Below are 26,956 nucleotides of genomic sequence, written 5' to 3' on the forward strand. Positions count from 1 at the left end.
TCACTAGTGAATCTGTCTGGACCTGGGCTTTTGTTTTTGGGGAGACTTTTGATTACCATTTCAATTTCCTTGATGTTAATTGGACTATTCAGGTACTCCAGGTCTTCTTGGTTCAGCCTTGGGAGATTATAGGAGTCGAGGAATTTATCCATTTCTTCTAGATTCTCTTGTTTCGTGGCATAGAGATTTTCAAAGTAGTCTCTGATGATCTTTTGAATTTCATTGGTTTCTGTCGTGATGTCCCCCTTTTCATTTCTGATTCGGCTTATAAGGGTTCTCTCTCTCTCTTTCTTTGTGAGTCTTGCTAGTGGTTTATCAATCTTGTTTATTTTCTCGAAGAACCAGCTCTTGGTTTCATTGATCTTCCGGATTGTCTTTTGGGTTTCCATGTCATTAATTTCTGCTCTAAGTTTTATTATCTCTTTCCTTCTGCCTGGTTTTGGCTCCTTTTGTTGGTCCTTTTCTAAGGTCTTGAGCTGTGAAGTCAAGTTATTTATGTGGGCCCTTTCTTCCTTCTTGAGATATGCTTGCAGAGCTATAAATTTTCCCCTTAAAACGGCTTTAGCTGCGTCCCACAGGTTCTGGTAGCTCGTGTCTTCATTCTCATTTGTTTCTAGGTACCTTTTGATTTCTTCCTTGATTTCCTTCCTGACCCACTCATTGTTCAATATCGAGCTATTTAATTTCCAGGTGTTTGATTTGGTTTTCTGCATCTGTCCACAGTTAAGTTTTATCTTCAGTGCATCATGGTCTGACAAGATAGCTGGTACAATGTCTATCTTTTTGATTCTGTTGAGGTATGTTGTGTGGCCCAGCGCATGGTCTATTCTGGAAAATGTTCCATGTGCACTGGAAAAGAATGTGTATTCCTTTTTTTGGGGATATAAAGCCCTGTATAGATCTATTAGCCCTCTCTCTTCTATTTCTTCCTTCAAAGCCAGTATTTCATTGGTGAGTTTTAATCTTCTAGATCTGTCCAGAGGAGACAGTGCAGTGTTGAAGTCTCCACCTACTATTGTGTTGCTCGAGATGTCCTTCTCGAGGTCTCTTAGCAGCTGTTGTAGGTATTTAGCTGGTCCCTCATTGGGTGCGTAGACATTCAGGAGTGTGATTTCTTCCTGATGTACACATCCCTTGATTAATATAAAGTGGCCTTCACTATCCCTTCTAATCTTTTTCAACCTGAAGTCTATGTTGTCCGATACTAGTAAAGCCACTCCGGCTTTCTTGAGGGAGTTGTTTGCTTGCAGGATTGTTTTCCATCCTTTGACTTTGAGTCTGTGTTTGTTCTGGCTATTCAGATGTGTTTCTTGCAGGCAACAGAAGGTTGGGTTGAGTCTCTGAATCCATTTTGCCAGTCTGTGTCTCTTAATTGGTGAATTCAGACCATTGACATTAAGGGAGATTATTGTTATGGGATTTTGTGCCGTCTTTGTGCAAGGGTTTGTTGTGCTTGTAGAGGTTGTTCTTGTCTTACAATAGCCCCTTTAGTGCTTCTTTTAGGTTTGGTTTTGAGTCTATGAAGTTCCTGAGCTGTTGTTTATCCCCAAAGTAGTGTATGATTCCTTCTAGTTTGAATGAGAGTTTAGCCGGATAAAGTATTCTTGGTGAAGCGTTGATTTCATTGAGTTTTTTCACTATATCCCACCATTGCCTTCGAGCTTGGAGGGTTTCCTCTGATAGATCTGCTGTGAGCCTAAGGGGTGCTCCTTTGTATGCGATTTCCTTCTTGGACCTTGCTGCTTGGAGTATTGTGTCTCTCTGGAAGATGTCCATCATTGTAACTATGATATGTCTTGGGGTTTTTCTGTTAGGATCTCTTTTAGCTGGCACTCTCCGGGCGCCTTGAATCTGGATGCCTGCATTGTCCAGCTGTGGGAAGTTTTCCGCAATGATTTGTTTGACTGTGTCTTTTTCGTTGGGGTTGGTTCCCTGTGGTTCTGGTAGTCCAATGATTCTAATGTTGTTCCTCTTGAATTCATCCCCTAGGACTCTGATTCTGGCTAGAGCTATTTTGAGGTCTCTTGCCATGGTTTGATGTTGCCTGTAGGCCTCTTGCAGCTCATCTTCAAGCATACTGATTCTGTCTTCGGCTGCAGTCATCCTATTGTTGAGGGCAGTCAGAGAGTTTTTGATTTCATGTACGGAATCCTTCATTTCTTTTTGAAGGTTTTTTATTTCTGCTCTCATTTCTTCCCGTATTTTGTCGGCTGTCTTTTGTATTGTTTCCGCCAGGTCTTCCTTGAAGTTGTCCATCTTTGCATTGAGTTGATTGAACATGTTGAGGATTTCAAGTCTGAATTCTTTCTCAGAGAGGTCAAGTTTGTAGGAGGCGCCCATTGAGGTTTCCGGATTCCTTTGATCGTCCTCTGGTTGCAATGGGGATTTTCGCTGTTTCTTCATGTTGTTTGTGGTGATATGAAAGAGGGCTCTTGATGATGAGTGTCCCTGTTTCCTTTTGTTGTGAAAAAGGATTGTGGATAGGCTCAGTTAATAGTGGTTGGCTTTTTACTTGCCGGTATAGAACCTGGTCTCCTACTGAGATGTTCTTATGTGAAGTCTTGTGTTTTATTGTCCTACTGCTTGCGAATAGCTAGGATGTTAGTCTTGGATAGGATGTTGAGAAAACTACTTTCTGCCGCGTTAGCGGCGGCCGCCGGCAATGAGGCCACGCCCACTTTTCTTAGGCCACGCCCCCTGGTGGTTAGGCCACGCCCCTTTCCCACAGACCTTTGCGGGAAGACAGGACGGCGGCGGCGCTTGGGGTCGGCGTGCCGGCCACTCGGCCGGCAGTCCGGAGGGGAGGGAAGCCCAGGGTGCTCAGGGCCGCGGAGCAGGCTGGGTCCGGAAGGGCGGGTCGAGGGAGCGTCACAGACCTTTGCGGGAAGACAGGACGGCGGCGGCGCTTGGGGTCGGCGTGCCGGCCACTCGGCCGGCAGTCCGGAGAGGACTGTATTTTCTAATGTCCATGTTCCCAAATACTCCATGTGAAGTTGCACAGATTGTGACTTTAATAACTCTCAAAGCCTTATCCTCACTTTGTATTACTGACTCAATAGCAAAGGATCAATTTATATTAAAGGCCAAATATTAAAAATTCTAGGAAGGACTCTGGGGTATCCGTTTTGGAATTTAATTGAAATCAGTGTAGTGTTGTTCACAGATAAAAAAAAAAAAAAAAGAACAGGTATATTTTGGAGGCTTGTAATGACAGTTCTGTATTGTGAAATGAAACCCAGCAGGAAAAAGGTAAAACATTGATTTTTTTTTCAGGATGCCTGTGTCTATGCAGTGAAGAATGCTTCCCAATATCATAAGTATCTCAAATTAGACCTACTGTGGAGATTTATGTCTTTTGAAGTACCTTGGAGGGAGAGATGATACTATTATTGTCTTTTCACACCTCAAACTTTTGAGAAACTTTTCATTGTTAATAAAAAAAAAAAAGATCCAAACTGAGGAGTGAATTATCCTCCAAATATACAATTTGTTTATTCTATGTGTATATATATACTATGAAATGTATATTTCCGCAGAAATAAAATGTTACTCAGTGATTAAAATGCCAAATGACCAAAAAAGCATTTTATCCAAGATTTATCTGACATGCATATATATGTATATGTATATATATATACATATACATATATATGTACTCTACATATTTCAGACATGTGCTGGACCCTGAAGATTCATACAAATTTCCTCAAGAAATTTATATGACTGTAAGAAAGACACATTATTACAGGGGTTAAAGAGATTGCACAAGGGTTGAGGCTTAGGCTTTACATACAGTTGAACGTGGTTCAATTCCCCACACTACAGGGTCCCCTGAGAATCATGGCATCTTGCCCTGGAAACTGCCAAGCACCCCAGATGTGGTCCTGGAGGACTAAGCACTGGGGTGATCAGCACTGCAGAGGCAGAACAGCCCTTGATTCTTCTGTCATTACATTGACTCAGTGAACCAATCTCTGGGAAGGCCCCCAAGTCTTCTGAGCACTCTTTGAAGACCCACCCTCCCCCCACAAGAAAAAGTAAGCATAAAGGGAAAAAAGACATCGATCAGAAAAACAGACATATTATTCTATCTTGCTGAGTTCAATATGGCAAGCTGTGACAAAGACAAGCAGGAGTTCTCTGCGGGTTCAAAAGAGGAACCTCTAAAATGTTAAAGTTAGATCTTGAGTGCAAAAGTAAATAAGTACTGAATCCTGGTACCGTTGGAAGAGTTCTTTGGGAAAGTTTTGGGAAAGTGCAAAAGTAAGGGATAGAAGTGCTGAATAAAGGAATTGTAAAGCAGAAGGTGAAATGAACTGGGAAAAGAGAAAACCAAAGAAGGGAATTTTTATGGCTTTTCCTGGTGACAATGACGATACACTGTATGAGTCTCCCAAAATAAATGACAACAATAAATCTGCATCTTAGAAAGATCTCATGAAGATCGATCAAAATTGTTTTGGAAGAAGACTGGACAAAAGAACACCAATTAGGAAGCAATATCAAAGTTTTTCTAGTCTGATAAATAGTATTGTAAAGTATGCCTCATGTTTATAAAGGAATGAGTAGTGTGGTAAATTTATATTGCTTTCATTGTGTTTTTTCTTAAATGTTAAAATGGCTCAGAATTATCTGGGCCTCATGTTTTCTTAGTTGGGAGATATGAACCTAGAACATTGCACTTTAAAATGGTGGTAAAATTATACATATTTTTCTTCTTAAATCAGTTGATTGTTGTAGGGATTAAATATTTTGTCTAATTAAAATAGTTTTACCTTTCTCCAAGTTTTCAATAAAAATTCTCAAAATATAAATCATAGTTCATCTTTTTGGTCTGTATTATGGCACCTAATTTTTTTCTAGTATCTGTTATTATATCCACTATTTAATTTTTTAACCCTTGCTTCCTTTTTTCCTGCTTACACTTTATATAACACTAGTTCACAGATGATTGTGATGATTTATTACAAATATTGAATATTCCAACATCAATCTCAGCACTATTATACCTTCCTACCACCATTTTTTCCAATTTTCCTAACTGCCCCTTCATCCAGCCCCATAGCAGGTTATCAATAATTTATTTAATATGCGTATAATAAATAATTTCTAAAAGAATGATTAAATAACAATGTTTCCTTAGAAGAAAGTGAAGATTGTTATGTCCCACTATGGAGTCATTAAGCCCATGTATAAGGGATTACTAAAATGTTGTTACAGGTTAAATATTGTGTGTTTATATTTTGTTCATTTAGATTGGTTGTCATCTACCTTACATCCCATTCAGCCTGGTGTACTACTCCTGGTTTATCAGTGCGTAGAGTTTGAGATGTGGCTCCAGGAAGTCCAAAATTTTTAACAGGTGAAACAGCTAGAGTTAAATTTATAACTGGGTGGCCACTTTGGGGCAAGTGCATGATTGTTAGGATTTCCGGAAGTACAGGGAGATCAGGTGAGGTAACCCATGCCAGACTCTGTGAAAGCATGGAAATTTCAGTCACAAAACCCGCATTCCTGAGATTTTCAGCAGATTGATTTCTGATGAGGCTCATTCAAGTAATGGTGGTGATTGTGGAGTGAGAGGTTTCCGGCTACCTGGGCTCTGTTTGGACAGGTGTGGCGCTCACACACCTCTCTCCAGGTTGCTCAGGACAACTCAGCCTTGCAGCCAGGTTCTGAAAGAATCTCTCACTATTTTATTCCTCATAGTTATTTGCTTCTACTTTTTTTTTCTTAGCACTCTTGACAAAGACTTAGTAATTTTAAATTATTTTAAAGAACAAGCATTCATATTTGGTGATATTTTTGTTTCCTATTATTCCCTTCCATAATAATTTGGACTTTTATCAGCAGTGTAAATTCCTTCCTGCTTTCTATGAGTATATTATGTTGGGGAGTTTTTTTTAACTTCTAAAAATACATGCAGAACTCATTAATTGTCAATGTTTAGTCTTTATAACACAAATACTGAATTTTATCTCTCAGTTACTCCCTAAGAACATTAATTCGTGAATGTTGGTTTGTGTTTCTTTTTATTATTTTTATACTGTTGTTTTTGAAGTATTTAGAATTTTTAAATGGACAGACTTTTTTGTTATTGTTAATAATTGCTTTTGAACCAGGTATTGTAATTTGCAGATAATAGTATTCTTTGAGACAAGATTTTTGTTCTTGAATATAGCAAATTTTTATCGTCAGTTCATATCTATTTGGAGACTTAGTACTCTCTACGTAGACCACAGATTTTCTTTTTTGTTGTGTCTACAATAACATCTCAGTTTTAAGACTACAAAATGGAAAAATGTCAAGAAATATATTTGGAGGATTTTATTTAGCAACAAACCGAATGTTGATGTTATGAAAATTGAAAATATGGAATGATTTAACAGTTATGAGTATATTTAGATGCTGCACTTTGAAATAGGAGAAACAGGTGTATAATCCAGCTGATCAGCATGGAATAAAACGCTGAGATTTTGCATGGTTTTTTGAAGTACCTGTGTAACACCTAGTTAAATATGTGTAGGAGAGAGTCGAAAATAGGTTTCAGTAGCTCAGCAGAGACTTGGCCACGAAGCTCTATTTTGGGAGGCATCCCACATCAAGGGAGTAATTGCAGCCCAAGTAAAGTAAGTCGAATGAGAGGAGAAGGCAGCCAAGGACACACTTTGAAACCTATAAAATGTATTATTATACATACGCCTTCCTCACATGACTTCCCATCTAGTGTTTTGCTGCTAAACTAGCAAAAGGTGATGATTATATAAGTTACTCTTGGCTGCCATTACTGACAGTTTAAACCCAGACTTTTAGACCCTGATGTTTGCAGTGGCAGAGCCACCAAAGATTTGTCCAAAGCAGCAGCTCACAAGACTCCATGCTGGGGGCTGGAGCAATAGCACAGAGGGAGGGTGTTTGCCTTGCATGTGGCCAACAGGGGTTTGATTCCCAGCATCTCATATGGTCCCCTGAGCAGCGCCAGGGGTAATTGCTGAGTGCAGAGCCAGGAGTAACTCTTGAGCATTGCCAGGTGTGACCCATAAAAGCCAAAAAAAAAAAAAAAGACTTCATGCTGCCATCGCTGTGGCTGCTCTTTTTGCTTACTAAGACGATACAGAGGAACCTGAGATGCACAACTACAGCAAAATTATACAGAGAGAGGGAGAAGGTGTGGAAGTGGGAGAAATAGGAAAATTTGCCTTACCAAATTTGGGACAGAGGTAAAATTTCAGCAAGAAATTCTGGGAGGCCACAGTAATGGTGCAGTGGGTAAAAGAATAATTGTTTATTAGCAATTATAAAGAAGAAAAATTTTCTACAGATTTTATATTACATTCCATTAGGGTTTTTATTACTTTTTTTAATGATGTAGGAGCACTACTATTTATCCAGTCATTGATTAAGCTGATTGAATTGGGCATGAAATCCACATTACTTTTTTTTTAATTTGTTGATTTTGTAAGTTAGTTCACAATGTCTGAGTACATTCAATATTCAAACACCAACCGCAACACCATTACACCTGCCCACCACCAAATTCGAGATGTTTCCATCCCAAACCCCAATCCCTGTCACAAAACACAACCAAAACAATATATTTTGTTTTGTCTATTATGAAGAACTTTGGAATACGCTTACAAAAACTGTTCATATAGGAAAGAGTGTGAAGACTGTTCTATTTTGGCAGGAGCCATTAAGACATCCTATAGTATATCACTAACGTGTTGTAAAAGTTTGGGTGATGTGAGCTTTGGTTATATATCTAAAAATATGTATATATGCATATATATATATTTCCCTCTATAATTTGTTGCCTACCATCTGAACCCCATCAAATGTAGTATGGTAATTATGGAGAATGGGTAGGGAGTGTTTTATAATGCATTATGTTTTGCGGCCTCACTGTCCAGGAATATGCTTTTCTCATGTGTGAGGCTCTGCCTGAGCATGTGGGGCTTGAGCATGGTGGTGGTTGGGTGGTGGAGGTTTTGGACTGCTGTAGCTGGGTCCCTTGGGGCGGGGAGGGCTCTCATCCACCCCCCTCTGTGGAGCCGCATGTGAAACAGCCTAGCATGCATGGCTATAAGGGCCTCATGTTATGCTGCTTCTCCCAAAAGGGAGCATAATATGAGGCCCCTATAATCATGCCACCTGACTCCGTGCCAGGCTGTTTTTATGTTACATTTAAGTGAGTCCTTGAGCACTACAATCTGTCGCCCCAAAACTACAAAAAGGTGATAAAAATTACTATAAATAAGAAAAAATGTTTACATCACATTAGATATGTTTGACATCTGAACCTACAATTATAATTTCAAATCAACTATTTTTATCTTGATTCAGAACCCATTGCATTAATGTGCCGGGCCCATAAACACATCTAATAGAACACTTTTCTCCTATGTACTATCATTCTTTAACTTCAACTCTTTCCTTGAAGACAAGGACAGGAGAAAAAGTCAATGGGGAGGTCAACTTCTCAACTTTTTGTTATACACCTGTTATTCCAAACACCATAAAGAAAACTAATAAATTCAGTCCCTTGTCATTCATTTCTAGGTCAGAGTTGGAAGGAAAAGCTGACTGTAACACCAGCTGGCCACTTGAGCTTCAAGAAGTTCTTATTCTTGTCCTACCTTAGTTTCTTTATTTGTAGAATTTCAGCTTTGGAGCATCTCTGTGTCACCACCCACTCATATTGACATTCTCTAATCCATTAAGTTTAGAAAAAATGAAATAATGAAATAGATATCCTAGAGGTAATTAGTTAAGTTTTAGTTCTACTTTCAAGTTATTTATCATGCTTAGAGCACCACTGTGAGGAAGCAAAAGATAATAATATATAGAGGTACTTAATCTTGTTTGTGCTTTTCATACCTTAAGAAACTGGGATATTCTTAACAGTCATCAGGGAGACCATATTTCAGAGTCGAAACTGGGTCTGTCCCTCTGAAATAAATTAGATGTGAATAAATATAGAACCTGATGTCATTTTGAGAGAGTTCTGTTGTTGATAGTAAGCACAATTTAAAGTGGAGCCAGATGCCATGTCCCCTTCTCAGGATGTTTAAGAATCTAGATTGTTGCTGATGATGCAAAGTTGATGTTTGGACTATGTATAGAGATAAATACAAAATCACCCTAATCAACATAATAAAACAGCATCACATTTGGATTTTATGGTGGTTTGACAAATAAGATTTAGTGGATATGCAAGATTGAGTTATTGAAATAGATTCAGTCTACACCTTTTATTGAATAAGCATTGTGTTCCAAGGGCAGGATTTAAAAATAGGCATCAGGCAGTTTTGCATACAAGGGTAATCACAGCTCTCCTAATAATAATTCCTTTAAGTACCTTTCCTTATTTGCCAAGGGAAGTAGAATCAGTGATTTATAGAAATGGTGAATGCTCTGCTCTGCCTCTTGTTTCTAAAGTAAGGCATCCTTCCTTTATGCAATTGTTTTTCTGGAGTGTTTCCTAGGAAAAAGTGCCCTCTGAAACAAACAGGTGTAAAAGAAAATCTGATGCAAATAGGTACTCCTGCTGTCACAGAGACACATGCTTTGTACCTATATAAATGCATTTCCCAGAAAGCACTCGCTGCTGAGAAAAACTGAAAGGAAGCCGAGCTCGCTAAAACTGTTATTCTTTGTATCTGAATACATCTGCTTTTGCTTCAGATTGGCTGCCATCGTTCTGTATGTGTGTATGTGTGTTTGTGTCATACTAAATGAGGCTTCTTTCATCCTTTTTCATGATCTCAGCACAAAACTCTTCTTGGGGTTCTGGAGACTGAAATGATTTGGCTATGTTGATACAGTGATGGCATCTGAGATGCCTATGGCTTTTTGCAATGGGGTGTAACTTCAAATGACCTCTAGCTGTCAGCATCCTAACTACCTGTAGCTCACACTCAGTATTCACTCTGAACAACCCAAGAGAATCTCACATTATAGTTCCTCTCTTGCTTGCTAGAGCTTCTTTTATGACTCTTTGGTGGGATGGTCACCACTGCGGATCACACATAATGTGCGAATAACCATTATAATATCCATGTCTTCAACTGGCCACTCTGTGGTTTCCAATCTAATTGTTGCTCATTAACTTGGTACGCTATAGCACAGCAGGTAGGGCATTTGCCTTGCACACAGTGACCCAGGTTCAATTCCTCCGCCCCTCTTGGAAAGCCCGACAAGCTACTGAGAGTATCCCGCCCACATGGCAGAGCCTGGCAAGCTCCCCGTGGCGTATTCGGTATGCCAAAAACAATAACAAGTCTCACAATGGAGACGTTACTGGTACCTGCTCGAGCAAATCGATGAGCAATGGGATGACAGTGCTACAGTGAAGCTCAAATAAATCATTTTAAAGTGGCTTAATACTTACATCAATATACGGACTCTAGAACAAATTTAGAGAATCATATAGAGGCACTGAAGTGATCAGAGAGAACACCCAAATAATTCAGACGAGTAGAATGCTCAAGTCCACTTGGCTTGAGCAAGTGGCTTGAGCCACTTGAAGTGTCTCTATCACACATTCAGCTCTGTCTAGAAAATTCTCAAGAATTTTCCCACAAAAATAAAAATTGTGGTGTTGATATGTATACCATGAAGTTTATAAAACCTATGGAGAGATGAAGTGGCACATACAAAATTTATACACCATTAATAAATTAATAAAATTTTAGTTAAATAAAAAGAAAACTTGGTAGGTAACTTCAAAACAATATTTCCCCACAGTCTGTCCTATAATTTATTCTGCTTAACACTCAACAAAGCTGTCTCATCGTCAAGTAAATTTAAAGAACATATGCCCTTTATATGGGAAATTTGTAATGTGTTATTAAAACCTTTAGTACCTCATGGAGTTGAAATATTATTATTTTTTAGTTCTAGTGTTTGTCCAAATTAATTTTGTTATAGAAACTGCTTTTTGTGTAGCATCTGTTATGCAAAATCTGGGACAGTACTGGCTCAGAACAACTCAACACAGAGATAGCCAAGAGCCCTCTTTGTCTCAATTTCCTGTCGATAAATTCTTAGACTGGGGGGGTCTTTGTGGGAGCTGCGAGAGGGTAGAAATTGGATATGGAGTGAGATATGACTGAAGTGGAAGATGCAGCTGCTCAGAGCTGGACACTGACACCCTGCTCCCACAGGAAGTGGCACTTTGCCTGGCATAGTTTCCTGACATTGTTCCTCTCATAAATGTGTCCTCCCTGTTTAATTAACATAAGAAACTGGAGGTGGGAAAGCAAGTGAATTTTGCCAGAGGCATTTCTGAATCTATTCTAGCAGGCAGTGAGTCAGTGTTCATCTTTTCATTTTAAAGGAAGTCCAGACACTCTTAAAATGTGTTCTATTTTTAACAAAACACTATTAAACTGTCACTTACCCTTCTTTCTGTTTTCTTCTCCACTGCTGCTGCTGATGACCAAGATATTTGTATGGGAATAAAAGCTGTCTCCTTTGTATTCAACTGACATCTCTACTTCCCTGATATTATTATTTTGCATTTCTATAGACTTTATCTTTCCAAAAGACTTTGCAATCATTCATTAGTTATTCCTCACGACGTCCTTATTAGGTTGAACACTATGATTTACCACTTTTACCATTTCATCCTCCTCTGCTAAGTTCCTCCCCTCTCTCTTTGTGAGAGGTAAATAACTCAGGGCCTTAAATGTGTCATGCTTTTTTCTTTATCATGTAATCAAAATAATCTTCTAAGAATAAAGATTTCTGAATAGGATTCAGCAATTCTTGTTACTATTCCCTCTTTTCCCAGTTTATAGTAGAGGAAATTAATGCAACAATAAAACGGGAAAAAATTATGAGGAATAAGGAGAAAAATGAGGGAAAAAATTACTGACTTTATAGGTAAAAAAATCATCCAAATGACGCTTCACACACACAAACTCCATATTCCAACACTACTTGAATCACGGTTTCTTGATAAGAAGTATTAGTGGGAAGTTTAGGCTTACACTCCAAAGTGAGATTTCTTATTCTCTTTCCATATTTCCCTTTACATCTAAGAGTATTCGTTTATCCATCAGTGGCAGAGGTAAGGAATGGGATGAAAATGGCATGGAGATCCTAAACAACAGGTCTTGCTCAAGATATTTTTCCAGGCAATGCAAAAAAATATCCTCCCATGCATAAGCACAGATGTGCCCCATGGGACTTAGAATCCGTCTTCATGGCATATAAACTCTACACTTGAAAATCACGAAGAACTGCGGTTTCATTTCATTGATTTAGAAAGTCTTGAGGCTCTTGAGCTATGGATCACATGGGAAAATAGTGTCTGCTGCATCCCATATGATCAGTTTTGACAAGCGAGGAGACTAGAAGAAACATCCCTCACTTCCCAAAGGTAGTATTAACTAACAACATAATTTTATAAATGAGAAACACAGGGTGATTAAATAATATACAAGGTCATACAAGCTGGTGAATTGCAAACCAGAGGATTTTTGTAGATGGTTACAGACAGCAAGAGTCGTGTCAGCGTGTGCTGTCTTTTGGATCCAGAACCAACTTCCTTGCAGTTACTGCTCCTACTTTTTGTGTGTGTGCATGTGTGTGTGCATGTGTGATGCTAGGGATCGAGCACAGAATCTCACATCAAGCAACCAAGCATCCTCTTCTTACTTTTCCACTGAGTCATATTCCCTCTTTAAAAATCTTGTCAAGTACCTTCCTAAGAGAAAAATATGTTGCATCTCACTTATCTATATAGGGTAGGTAAGCTACTCCCTTATAGCCATGTTTAGCATATTCTAGCTAGCAGGACTATATTTGAGTCGAATACTGTGTGGCAACTAGTTTGACAACTTATGGCCTTTTCTCTTTTTATGCTGGGGAGTGGGAGAGAATATCCAACAGTGTTTGGGAACTGCTGCTGACTTCATATCTTGGGACATTCACTGCCAGACTAAGGGAAGTATGCAATGTATGGATGGAACCCGGGCTTTCAGCATACAAATCATGCATTCCAGTCTTTAGGCCATTGCCACAGAGTAGGTCTTTTAACTTATTAATTCACTTTCCTTTTAGATGATCCATTAAATCTTCATGATCACGAAATCTTGTTAATCATCGGTTTCTCGAGCAGGTCCAGTAACCTCTCCATTCGTCCTTTCCCTGAGATCTTAGAAGTCTCTCTCGACTCAGCCCTCCCAATGATGTCCACTGGAGGCTCTTTCAGGGTCAGAGGAATGGGATCCAGCTTGTTACTGGATTTAGCATATGAATACATCATGGGAAGCTTGCAAGGCTGTCCCATGTGGGCAGGAAACTCTCAGAAGCTGGCCAGTTTCTCCCAGAGAGAGAAGGAGGCTATAAGTTATCGCTTCTGGGAGCTTGATTTTAAGTCTCTGGATGTTGGCCGTTGATGGGACTACACACACCTGGGTTCCTCTGCCAGTACCTTCATATATGTGAGGCCCAACCTTTTATTAAATCTTAATAAAATGATATTTAATTTTCCACACACTCAAAACAATTGAAATTAATGTCTGTCTTTTAAAAAAACACCTTATGAGATAAGCAGGAAAGCAATCCAAAATAAGAAAATTAGAATTTTTTTAAAAAAAAAACAAGAATAACAGGAGAAGACATCAAAAATTAACATTAGTATTTAAAACTCAGGGAAAATGAAAAAAATTAGTGAAAAATATTCAACAGATACTTCAACGAATTTGAAAGATGTCAATACATTACAGTAATATGTATTCATAAGTATAAATCTGGCTCTTCATAAAAAGAAATTGAGTTAGTAAGAGTGTTTCCTGTTTAAAATGGCAAGAATATATGTGTGACATATTTAAGAAGAATTTCCATCCAAAAAACCCAAAATGTAAAAATGTCTTATTGCTTAAAGATGGAACCCCTCTGCTATTAAGAAATAAACAAAAAAAATTGGCTCTCAAAAATGAATCATTTCCAAAATTTCCTGGGTAAATATGGTCGTACAGATATATTTTTATTCTGCCAGGAATAAATATACTAAAAAGGAATTATAAATTTATCATGTTTTCTTATTATGTATGATACACACACATCCAGTTTCATATTAAACTCTCCATGTACTCCTTCCCCATGCCATAGATTCATTAAAGAAATTAATTTCATAATTTTTAAAAAATTAAGGGTCTGAGAGATAATGCAGGGGTTAACGGGGAATGCCTTGTATGCTGCTAATCTGGTTTGATCCCTGGCACTACATGGAACTCCAAGTATCTCTGGATACAGTCCCTGAAGAGACCTGAGGACCAGTATCCAGATAATGCCTGCACCATGTGGTCAGAAGAGTATAGTATACTCAAGCCCTCGCATTGAACTTCTGGTTCAGTTGGCCAAAACCCAGCAAGAAGACCCCTTGACCTTCTGAGTATCAATTGGGAGGCTATATATACATATATAAATATACATAGATCGATACACACATACATGCATATAGATAGATATGTGCACATATACACATAAATATGTAATTTATTGAAAAGTCAATTTTAGTTGTGCTTCCTGTACTTTTATTCACTAAATCTGAAAACTGGAAACTGAATTCAGGAAGTTCTAATAATCAGTCAAGTAGTTTAATCAGTGGAGATTTAGCTGTTTCTTCAGATAGCTTTGCTCCCAGTATGGGCTAGAGCGATAGCACAGTGGGTAGGGCGTTTGCCTTGCATGCGGCCAACCCAGGTTTGATTCCTCTGTCCCTCTCGGGGAGCCTGGCAAGCTACTGAGAGTATCCCACCTGCATGGCAGAGCCTGGCAAGCTGCTCATGGCATATTCAATATGCCAAAAACAGTAACAAGAAGTCTCACAATGGAGATGCTACTGGTGCCTGCTCGAGCAAATCAATGAACAATGGGACAACAGTGCTACAGTGCTATCAAAAATATTGCTAGGAGTCTTGAGATTCCATCTTCCTGTTCCATTTATGAACATTTGGTCTTTGTCTGTCAACAGAAGAGCTGTGACTAACAACATCAAAATGATATCTCCCTGAAGTTCTTTGGTACAATCCCACTCAGCCTCTAAGACCTTGTGATCCACAGTTAAAACATTGTATTGTTCTAATGTCAAGAACCTTTGCTTATGAAATAGAAAAAAAAAGAGTAGTAGAAACAATCTGATAGTTAAAGAACAAAAGATTGTATTTATTCCTGATGATTCTGGTAATTGTTATGAGGAAGGAAAAACTGGTGCAGATTTTTTAAAGACCATGAACAAATACTCTTTTTATTCCCCACTTTTACATTTGTTTGAATTTAACAAGGTATTTTAACCCTTAATTTCTCCTCATTTTCATTCACTTTTTTATTCATCTGCATTTAGTTCTCTTGAGAATAATGAAAGGAAATCAAAGTGCCTTTGTGAGTTTTGACAGCCAAGAGCAAATAGATTGATTAAAAACATGGTGTTTCTTTTTTTAATTTAAATAGAGAAAAGATTTGTGGGTAATATGCAAATAATATGTGTTCACTGGCAGTGAGTGGGAAGAGGGGGAAAATATGGAGGCACTTTTTCTTGTGTCAGTTTCATTGCAGGCAAATTAATACTTCTGTTGGTGCTTTGAGACTTAACTCCTTCTAGATTAAAAATACCACATATACTAAAGGTTTTCATTTTTTATGAACAGTGAATTAATTATGAATATGGAGCTAATAGTTCTAATTAGGTACATGGTCTTTTAAAATAAGATGGTCTTCCCCAAAATTTCTTACCTTTTTACCTTATTGTGTCTTCTGCCTGCAAATTTCAATCCAAAGAGAGAAAGCTCAGAATGAATTGTTTCTTCCTTCCTATTCAAACACACACACACACACACACACACACACACACACACATTTCGGGGATAAAATCTAGAACCTTACACCTAAAGTTGAGTGAGGCATATATGGGTTTGATCTGCGTCATCCCTAACGGACCCTGAGCCCACCAGGAGTGATCTCTGAATGCAGAGCCTAAGTAAGTCCTGAGCTTAGCCAGGTGTGCTCCAAAAACAAAAACATAAAAAATATACATATTCTTTGTATTGACAAAAATCTTTGATCAGTATAGGCTACACTGCCATGCTACAAGGACAAATGGAGATGCTACTGGTGCCCACTTAAGCAAATCGATGAACAACGGGATGACAGTGGTACAGTGATACAGATATCTTGTTAAACCATATGTATGCTGAAATGTCCCCACATCATATTTATAAAGCTCATTGATCTTTAACAGACTTCCTTTAAACAGGTACTCAGATTAAGAAACAAAAGACTATTAGGACTATTAGCACCCCGCATCTCTCTTGCATTCCTCTAGCTTTTGACCACCACTTACGTTTGCACTTTAAATCATTAGACTATTCTTTTGGTGTTTGACTTCTTATACTTAATTGTTTGTGGCAAACACATAGTTTACATATATTTTTCTTGTGACTGTATAACTTTCCAATATGTCCATAAATCACAATCTAAAAAAATTATTATTTGTGTATATTGGGCAGTTTACAAGTACTGCTCTTGAGTACATTTCCATGTATGCCTTTTTAAAAATCATTTGTGTTGATTGTGTTTTTTCAGAAGTGAGTTTCTCCTGATCTATGGCAGGAAATGCGTTAATATTCTGCAAAATAATATTCTGCAAATTATGCAAAATACCTTTCACAAATGTCTGACTCTCTCTACTTGAATTTTAAGGCTCTGATATTAGAAAGATTTTCCCATTTTCATTGACTGGCTTCTGACTGTGAACATTGCAAACTTTGTCCTCCACTAGAAGTCACTGAATTCTGGTAATGGGTGGTAGAAGATCTGTTGTTTTCATGTCATAGCCTTTGTCACTGCAATGCTGAGTAAAACAAACAGCTTAGAGATGAATATAGACTCACAATGAGTACTAATAACAACTTAGCTATACAAGGCATCAACTGTGAACGTCACAAATAGATCGCATTCAACCTAATCATATGCAGCACCAACTCAATTTCCTCTACCAGGATTCTCAAGATAACAGAAAGCATTGCAATGTCAACTAATGCTAAAAAAAATCATGGTAGAAGAAAAAGAGGACAAAAGGAGACACTGCTTATAATCTATTCTGATTAAAATGCCATAACTTTGCAAAGTTTACAAAATGTCTGACCTATTTTAACAGAGTTAAGACCTTTCCCATACGCTTTGAAAGGGCAAGTGAAAGACCCTTTAGTTTAAGATGTATTAGACTATATATTGTCAATTTGTTGGATATTAATGCATAATAGACAGTCACATGAACCAACTTTGCTCATTGCTGAGCCACTAAACTTATTGTGCTGGGGTAGTTGGTTCTGCTGATCTGGATGAGCTCATGTATAGGTTGGAGAGGGTATTCAACTGACCTATGGTTTGTAATTTGGACTGGAGCAATAGCACAGCAGGTAGGGTGTTTGCCTTGCACACGGCCAACTCGGGTTCAATTCCTCTCTCCCTCTCAGAGAGCCTGGCAAGCTACCGAGAGTATCCCACCTGCAAGGCAGGGCCTAGCAAGCTCCCCGTGGCATACTAGATATGCCAAAAACAGTAACAACAAGTCTCACAATGGAGACATTACTGGTGCCCGCTTGAGCAACTAGATGAACAATGGGACAACAGTGCTACAGTACTACAGTGTCATTCAACAGATATCATGAAATGTTATAGATGTTTGTTTTCATTGCTATGGCAAGTATATGATCTGAGTAAGCCTAAACTTGATTTAGCGGTTAAGTATGTATGCAACATGTTTGCTAACATTTCAGCAGTCAAAGTGAATGTGAAGGTTGAATCAAGAGGGGCTGTAGCAATAGCACAGTGGATAGGGCGATTGCCTTGCATGGCCAACCTGGGTTTGATTCCCAGCATCCCATATGGTCTCCTGAGCACCACCAGGAATGATTCCTGAGTGCAAAGTCAGGAGTAACCCCTGAGCATCGCCAGGTGTGACCCAAAAATCATAAACAAAACAAAAGACTGAATCAAGAGTTAGAAGTGGTCGAACAAAATATTACAGCAACAAATGGGGATAATTGAGATGAGGATGATTTAGGTTATCCCTACCATAATTCTTTGATAAGTAGATATGCAGTCTCTATTTTCCAGCATTTTATCCACACACAACTGAGAATATCTTTCATAATAGCCTAGGGTTAGGTAAGTAAAGTGTCCTGGTGCACATATGGTGTAATATGTTTTAGGGCCAAAACAATTCTTCTGTATCCAAAACCTATTTTTCCTAGATAAATTTTCCACAAATCATTTATATCAATTCTTGCAATGAAAAGGATGCCATATTTTTTGGATATTAGACTAAATTATGATGAGGCAGAAGTAGGTAGATTCTTTATGGCAGTATTTCTCAGCCACTGGCTATACAGCTTATTATAGAGTCTCAGGATATTCCCAAGGGGCCACAGGTGAAAATTTCCATAAATAGTGAAGCACGGAATGAGAGAAGCAGACAATATGAAGGCCAAGAGGCTATAGGAAGGAAACACAGTTATTACGAGGCCATGGTCAATGAAACGTTGGGAAGCACTGCTCCATGGTCTGAAGAGCTCAAGATCTCCATATCTGTGGAATGATTCCCTCTGATATTTGTGTTTTCTAGCACACTTGATGTGAAGGTGTGCATTAGAAGGCTGAAGATGCTGAGGTTTCCACACTTAAATATTCATCCCTTTGTTGTATAAAATCTTTTCCATGTGAAAGTACCTCTGGACGGATGTAACATAATAAAATTCTTGTCTGTTATTTACATATGCATACATAGGAGCTTAATGCTACATGTTTTATTCAAATTTCATTTTTATCAGTTTTGTTCTCTTAGGAAAAAAAGTACCATCATATGAAAAGGCTCTATGCAGGAAAGACTTAGGAGATATGCTTTGGAAATATAGAAGAGACAGTAGCTATAGGAAGTGAAAGGTCTTAGCAAAGTATCCTCTCAATTCAGATCCCACTTCCACTACCACTGACAACATAGTAGTGCTTGACTAGAAAAGTCAGGAACATTCTCATCCCAAAATTCTATATTTAGTACTATATACAGGAGGAGTTGCCATACTAAGTCACTAGTCTCATTTAAAGTTTAGATCTAGGGGCTGGAAAAATAGCACAAACGGTAGGGCATTTGCCTTGCAGGCAGCTGACCCAATTCAATTCCCAGCATCCCATATGGTTCGCTGAGCACCGCCAGGGGGTAATTCCTGAGTGCAGAGCCAGAAGTGACCCCTGTGCATCGCTGGGTGTGACCCAAAAAGCAAAAAAATAAATAAATAAACAAACAAACAAATAAATAAATAAAGTTTAGATCTAGTAGGGAAGTAAATTGTCTTTGTCATGAATGATATATACATATGTATATATATATAAACTTTGGTATATAATGTTCAACTATTATGTATATATTATATATATTAATAGCATACAACTATATATAACTATACGTGCATGACATATGTGCATATAACCATTTTTGTTCATTGTCATAAATTTTATCTGGTGATGCTCCAGTAATCTCCCCACAAGTTTAGAAAATTGCTTGTAACATTCCTAGAGAGAGCACATTAACATTTTCTGTATTCTGTCTGTGGAGTTATACAGGCATTTGAGACTTAGAATTCAGGGGAATTCTTAATTTTAACCGACTTGAAGAAATAAAATTATTACAATGAACCAAATCTCATCAAAATGGAAGTTTACTGCTATGGAGAATGAAGGTATACTGTTTATTGACTTTTTTATTTGTTTACATAAAGCAAATGTTAGCTATATACTGTGTCTGCAAACAAGAACAAATGGGAGAGATGCAAAGGAAGATGTCTTTGTCAGTTCTGAAGGGAATACCTAAATTTATCTCTTCCACTTTAACTACATTTAATGCAACATAAAATGCTCTTAATATGACTTGTATGTTTTTTTACATTTTTTTAGTGGTGATGGCAACATGGATAGAATTTTTTTTTTCTATTTTAGAACTATGGCTAGCTTGGCAAACATGTCAAAAGAAAATCACTTGTTTTATATTGTGTAAAAAGAGTCAAATGTTAATATGAAAGTAAATTATTATAAGATTGTCATATGAATATTATTAATATCTAAGGACAGTTATAGTCTGTTTCATACTTTTAGATCACTGTAAGTGATTTGATTTTCCAATACTATTTTCTCATATACCATTTTCACCTGGACTGGAGCGATAGCACAGCAGGTAGGGCATTTGCCTTGCACATGGCTGACCTGGGTTTGATTCTTCTGTCCTTCTCAGAGAGCCACCGAGAGTATCCCTCCTGCACGGCAGAGCCTGACAAGCTACCTGTGGCATATTCAATATTCCAAAAACAGTAATAACAAATCTCAAAATGGAGACGTTACGGGTGCCCACTAGAGGAAATCAATGAAAACGAGATGGTCTTTCATCTCACACACACACACACACACACACACACACACACACACACACCCCACATCTTTAGCAGCTCAAAGTACTCAGATTATTCACACTGCATTTGACATTAATTGTATTTGGATTATACAGAGATTTAACCTCAGATTTTGTACTTCATTTTGAAATTATAGTATTTCCATGAAGTAGAATAACAGCTAAATGCATTACTGTTTCCAACACAAGGAGGTTTGACCATCTTCATAAGCAGAGTTTCCCAATTTTTTTGGTCTACAAACCTCCTTTTCAGAAAAAAAATTAACTCAGCATCCTCCCAGAAATCTACCTTCTTTAGGCAAAAAAACAGACAGTGCCTAAAGCTAATACACTTCCATTGGATCAGACCAGACTTTTTCAGGGGATGGTATTGATCAACGTCTGCAATATCTGCTTGTGTTTGACCTTAGGAAATGGGCCTGGTGTGTCAGTGTGGAGAGAACCATGTAGAGATCCGTCTGAAACATTTGTAGATGACAGTGCTTTAAGAATATTCAGTATCAAGAGAAGTTTTGAGCAATGCATAAGCCTACTTCACTGTCTCCCTTTCCCTGTTTATTCTGTCTGTGTCTGAGGGCCGAAGCCCTTCCAAAATAACTAAGGTACTTAGTGCTCAGAGACCAGTATCAGGTGGTTATGTCTTATTTTGAGAAATTGCTTTTTCCAGCCATAGACAGAGCTTCTGTTTTTAATAATCTCACCAATCCCATTGTGCCCCTTGCTGGCTCACTTCCCTCTTTACTAAGCTCTTCATCACTGTATCACTGTATCACTGTCATCCCGTTGTCTGTTGATTTACTCGTGTGGGCACCAGTAACATCTCTATTCCTCTCAGCCCTGAAATTTTAGCAGCCTCTCCTTACTCATCTTTCTCAACGATTGGAAGCTCTTTCAGGGTCAGGGAAATGAGACCTATTGTTACTGTTTTTGGCATATCGAATTTGCCACGGGTAGCTTGCCAGGCTCTGCCTGTGCAGGCAGGATACTCTCAGTAGCTTGTCAGGCTCTCCAAGAGGAAGAACTGGGATATTAGATGTCACACAGCCGTATCGAGGCTGCCCACTTCCAGAAGCTTGGTTTTTATAGTCTCTGGTTGTTGGCTGTTGATGAGATTACATGACACCAGGGGGCAGTTTCTAGGTGTGACTGCCTAGCTACTGGAAAATGGGGAATCTTGGTGGAAGAGGCCTAGTCCCTATCTGAGCAGCCTTGGAGATCTCAGCCTTGGGTCCCACACGCCTGGGTTCCTCTACTGATTCCTTCATGCATGAGGCTCGTCTGAATATGTGGTCAGTGACCTTGAGCATGGCTGTGAAGTATAAAGCTCTTCATACTTCCAAATAATCTAAGATAAGCATAGTAGAGAAGCAGTAGGTTCTGAATAACTACAAGTCTGATCAATTTAGATTTAATTTGATTTCTTTAAAACACAAAACTAAAAGGTTGTGAACTTTAAGAGACTATGTTGTGAGCATGAAGTCTGATTCTCTAAAGGTCAAGGGTTTCAGAGACACAGAGGGCAGGGTTGGAGAACATGGACTGGAAAAGAACAGGGCCACTTTGAGTATATTCTCCATTTTTCTATAAACATATTTAGAATATGTTTATTTACAAAAGAAATGAGAAAAACTCAATAATAGTGAGTTTTTTGTTGAAATACTAAATGTAATCAAAGTAAAGTGAAATTTACCAGTTACACATGTGGGGCGGGGGGCTGGGAAAGTGGGGGGAGGGGCGGAGGTATACTGTGATTCTTGGTGGTGGAATATGTGCACTGGTGAAGGGATGAGTGTTCGAGCATTGTATAACTGAGACTTAAGCCTGAAAGCTTTGTAACTTTCCATATGGTGATTCAATAAAAGAATAAATTTAAAAAAAAAAGAAATGAGAAAGAATTTTTAACAATAGAAAGGAAGATTCTTGCCATGATTCCAGGTATGCTCTTGGGTTAGATGCTGTGTATAGCAGCAGAAAGGTATTAAAGAGGTAATCTGCAACTCATTTCTAAATAAAAGCTAGGTTTGGTAACAGTTGGGAATGGAAATTGCAGTAAAGGCTTGGAATGGTAATGGTATAAATACAATGTACTTTAAAAAAATACAATATAGCTTAGGAGGCAGCTTTTAGTATAGTTAAGTCAATGACAATATAATTAATTGGCACTTGAGTATTTCATTTAATTCTAACTGTGGTAGCTCATGGTTTCTGAGAATAAGTGGAATAATTATTTTATCTTGTTTTCTAAATAATCAGAACTGAATGTATAACCACACACATGCCATTACATACTTATGTATTTTGTGTGAGACAATGAAAAGATCATTTTTCTTATTCGTTAAGAAATGCTTGACTTAAACCTCATAAAGTAATAAGATTAGTCTGGATCAAATTTTCTTAAAAAAATGTCTATTTTTCAACTAGCTATTGATTGCCTCATGTAATACAGATTTATTACTTGTATTAGTCAGTTCTTACCATAATGATTCTATGTAACAAAGCACTTTTAAATTCTGTGTTTTCAAAAATGAGCACTTTTTCTGATCATAGATTTCTTTGCATTAATTTCCTTTCCATTTAGGTCATACTAAGTTGAGTGTGCACAATTAGGTTGCAAATCAAGCGGGATTGAATCCTGCACTATTTTGCTTGATTTAATACACATTAACTCTGGATCCTACACTCAGGGGAAATACAAGCTATTCTCATGGCAAGACAGGAAAGGAACCCAAGAGAGATAACATAAATATTTGAAGACCACATAAATAAGACCCTTTGAATACTGCACAATATAGTGTAAACAGAGCAAGGATTCCAAGTACATTACAAATTAGTATGTTCCAAAATAATATCTGGCACTGCTTAGTACCATCTTATTAGGAGTGACTGGGTTATTCACAATTAAACTTTTTTAAAAAGTATGTGTATATAATTCTTTTATCTAGCATAATCCCTAATATCACCATCCTAATTTCCAATCTGCTGGCATATTTTCTCTATATGGTACAGCCATTTTACAACACAATAGGATTCATAACCCCTCATTTCAAATAAATCTGTGTATGTGTGTAGGTGTGCAGTGCCTGTTACTGAACTCAGGATCTCACACATATAAGATAAGCATTATACTACTCAACTACATCTCTAACAGCAGGTAAAATTGTTTACAATAATAAAGAGCCACCAATATCTTTCACCTAATCACAACCCCCTTAACATCAATTCCACTGGCTTATAGCTGAAGTTATAAACAAAAATGACACGAATATTCTGATCCATGGGATCTTGAGACCTTAGATATTTCCCTAGGTGTAATTCATGGTCGTGATAAATGATATATGCAACATCGTTTGAAATTTTAGATTTTGTGACAAAAGGTAATTATTACCAAAGAGCTACCAATTATCCACTCTATGTTCTGGCATGAGTAACTTCTATGTAAGCAAATGAAGGAGAGCCTGGTTCTCTTGGAATTCACAAAGGAGAATATGTAACTTACCAATCAACCTAAGGTAATTAACTTTCCATAATCAATCCACCCTTTATTTTGTCACTTAAAATATCATTGGAATCTATGTACACTACAGAATAGACACATCTACTAATAACCCTAAAAAATAAAGTATATCCCATATTTATTTTCTCTAAATTATCTGTAATTTGGAGGAGAGAGAAATGTGTTAAATATATTTAATATATGTATATTTCATATAAACCTATTTATTTAAATTGTTCTTAATGTGAAACACAAAGTAAAATTTGATTTAAATAAAATTACCAAATGTGCTTATCAAGCATTCAATTTTTTTATCAGCTGCAATAGAGTGATTTTAGCATATGTAGAATTTGTTTTTGTATTTATTAAAATACTTTTACTTTAGTTTATATACTAAGATAAAAATCATCTGATAGTCATAACTTCTGATAAAGGCTATATGAAATGTGTAGGAATAGTAAAATTATAAAAATCATATATATCATTAAAAAGTATATAAAGTTCTAAGTCGACCTCACTAGAGCAATAATCAACTCTACTGAATACTTAGTTAATATTATGAAGTATTAATAGGTATTTAAAAACTGAAAGAATTTGCTGAAGTTTTATAAAAATTCGTTTAGACTCTTATGAACTCTTACAAAAGCCATTATTGTTTATGTTGGCTATTACTTTACCTCATGATTTAGGGACACGATGTTACAAAAAGTCTATTGGTCTTACAACAAGAAAATATAAAATTTCTTGTATGTTAATTATTGCCGATGTTGGCATGACATTTGTATTAGGCCTCAGTCACGGGAGAGTGGTTCTTGTAAAATGATTAAAGTTGAGCTTATTTATCCAAGAGAACATTAATGCTAAACCCTGTTTACACAAGCAGCAATGAAGCATCCATCAATATGAATAAAAACCTTAACTTACTATCTAAAGGTGGTTTCCAATTCCCAAAGACATAAGGAAGGACAGCAATGTTAAACTGCAATGACAGTCCCGTCCCAAGGGACAACTGTCCATCTCCTCTTAGGCTTTACGTGAAGTGGGTTTGGAAAGATGGATCTCTAACCAACTCGTTCCATCACATTTGTTTGCTGCCCCCTTTCTTTCTGACAGTCACTCAAAAGGATATTTGGACTAGATTAGAAACAACAAAGGTCAAAACGAAAAAGAAGTAACAACTATTTCAGTCTGCGAAAATGCAGAAGCCAATTATCACTATTCCAAGTCAGGGGAAAAAAACAAATTTAAAGTTGAACTTTGGACCTTCATTGACCTGGACAGAGCATGTTTTATATTCAGAAAGTTCATGTTGTCACTTATATCACGGATACTCAGTTGGTCACAGACCAGTGCCAGTTGCTAAATGGTTAACTGTTCACAATGAGGACTTGTGAGTAAATATTTGGGTTAAACCTACTTAGATGGTAACCAGTAAAATGTTCACTAACCATATTTTGAATAATAGTGATGCTTAGCAAGTAATTTAAGAAAAAGACTGCAAAGTAATAGGTGTCAGAAGATTTAATTTTTAATTGGAGCCTCTGTCAAATTCTCATTTCACCTTTCTGGTCTCTGTTACCTCAAATGTAAAATGAGGACTTAAATTAAATCTCCAAGGTCCTTTCCATAATTACCATTCTACGAATTTATTAAATATCACTTTTATTTTTTAAATACTTTTATATTTCTTTGCGACTTTTTCTTATTCATTGATTTTGACTAACCTTTAAGACTGGTTTCTACAACATATCACGAGACATCATATGATAAACAGTAAACATTTAAATTATCAACATTTAGTTTAACATTGAGGATTTTAAAGTGAAATACCCCTTAACTTTTACTTTGTGATAAATGGTATAAACTAACGACCACTTCGTCATTTGTTTTTAAATACTTAAGAATATAAGCACAATAAAAATTCTTAAATATTCAATAAAAGAAAGAGGAATATATCTTATCTATCATCCCACTCTTCCTTACAGAAACTGCCTCCTGCTTTTTTAAATGATTGCCTTAGCAAGTGAGTTGAATAAAGGAAAAGACTTAGAAAATACTCTATGCTCTCAACGAATAAATCTCTGCCAAAGACTTAAAAAAAGCCATCCCCCATTAAAAGTCATTTGGGCAGGCAGGGCCCCATTACAGATGAAAAGTCCAAATTTAATCTTTGTTGAATGCTTTTAGTACTCCCTATCTGTTTGAGAGAGAGCTATATAGGATGACAGCACAGCAATATCTTCAAGCCTTCTGACATCATGGGAGCTCTCCCTGATCTACAGCAGATCTGGAACTACAGCAGGCTGGGAGCATCAGTCAAGATCTAATCTGAATCTTTCTCCGAAAGATGATTCCAATATTCTGTTTGACTCATATATATGCATATATATGTGATATAAAGTAGTATCTTATATTGTGCTTCATATAATTATAACTGTGAATGTTCTTTTTTCTTTCCCAAATCTCTGCTGATCATAACATGATTTCTTGATGAGTCCAACCTTGACTTTGAATAGTTCTTATGCCTATATATGTAACTAACATTGAACCTACCTCATTATATCTACCTTTTATTATTTCCATGGTTGATATAGTCACTGTCCATTTTGTAGTCTAGTCTTTTACGTGAGTCAAAAACCTATGGCATTTTAACTTGTAGGAAGGAATGGAGTTTATCTTGTCCAACCACTTGCTATCACAAACAGAATAATGTTAGATCTCTCTAATATAAGACAGATTCATTTTAAATAGCTATCTGAAATAAAAATAAAACTCTAGAGGACAGAAATAGATTTCAAATTTTTCTTAGCTTTCCTTTTTCATTTTTTCAGAAGATCAAGCATATTGCACTGAACATTGCAGGTGTTAAGTTTAAGTACTTGTTGAACTGAGTTTGAGTCATTCTATTTACATCTTCATTTAATTAGTTTTTATACTTCTTTAAATTATCTTATTTTTAATACTTGGTTCAGAGAGACATTTGATTCAGTTCT

At 37.2% G+C, this 26,956-nt stretch overlaps 1 protein-coding gene across 2 annotated transcripts in view; it reads left to right on the forward strand.

Moving 5' to 3' along the window:
- Positions 1–26,956, forward strand: part of LSAMP (limbic system associated membrane protein) — a 755,031-nt gene that overhangs the window by 625,257 nt on the left and 102,818 nt on the right. The window lies entirely within an intron of this gene.

This window comes from Sorex araneus, chromosome 2 (genome assembly GCF_027595985.1).
Source record: "Sorex araneus isolate mSorAra2 chromosome 2, mSorAra2.pri, whole genome shotgun sequence".
Lineage (NCBI taxonomy): Eukaryota > Metazoa > Chordata > Mammalia > Eulipotyphla > Soricidae > Sorex > Sorex araneus.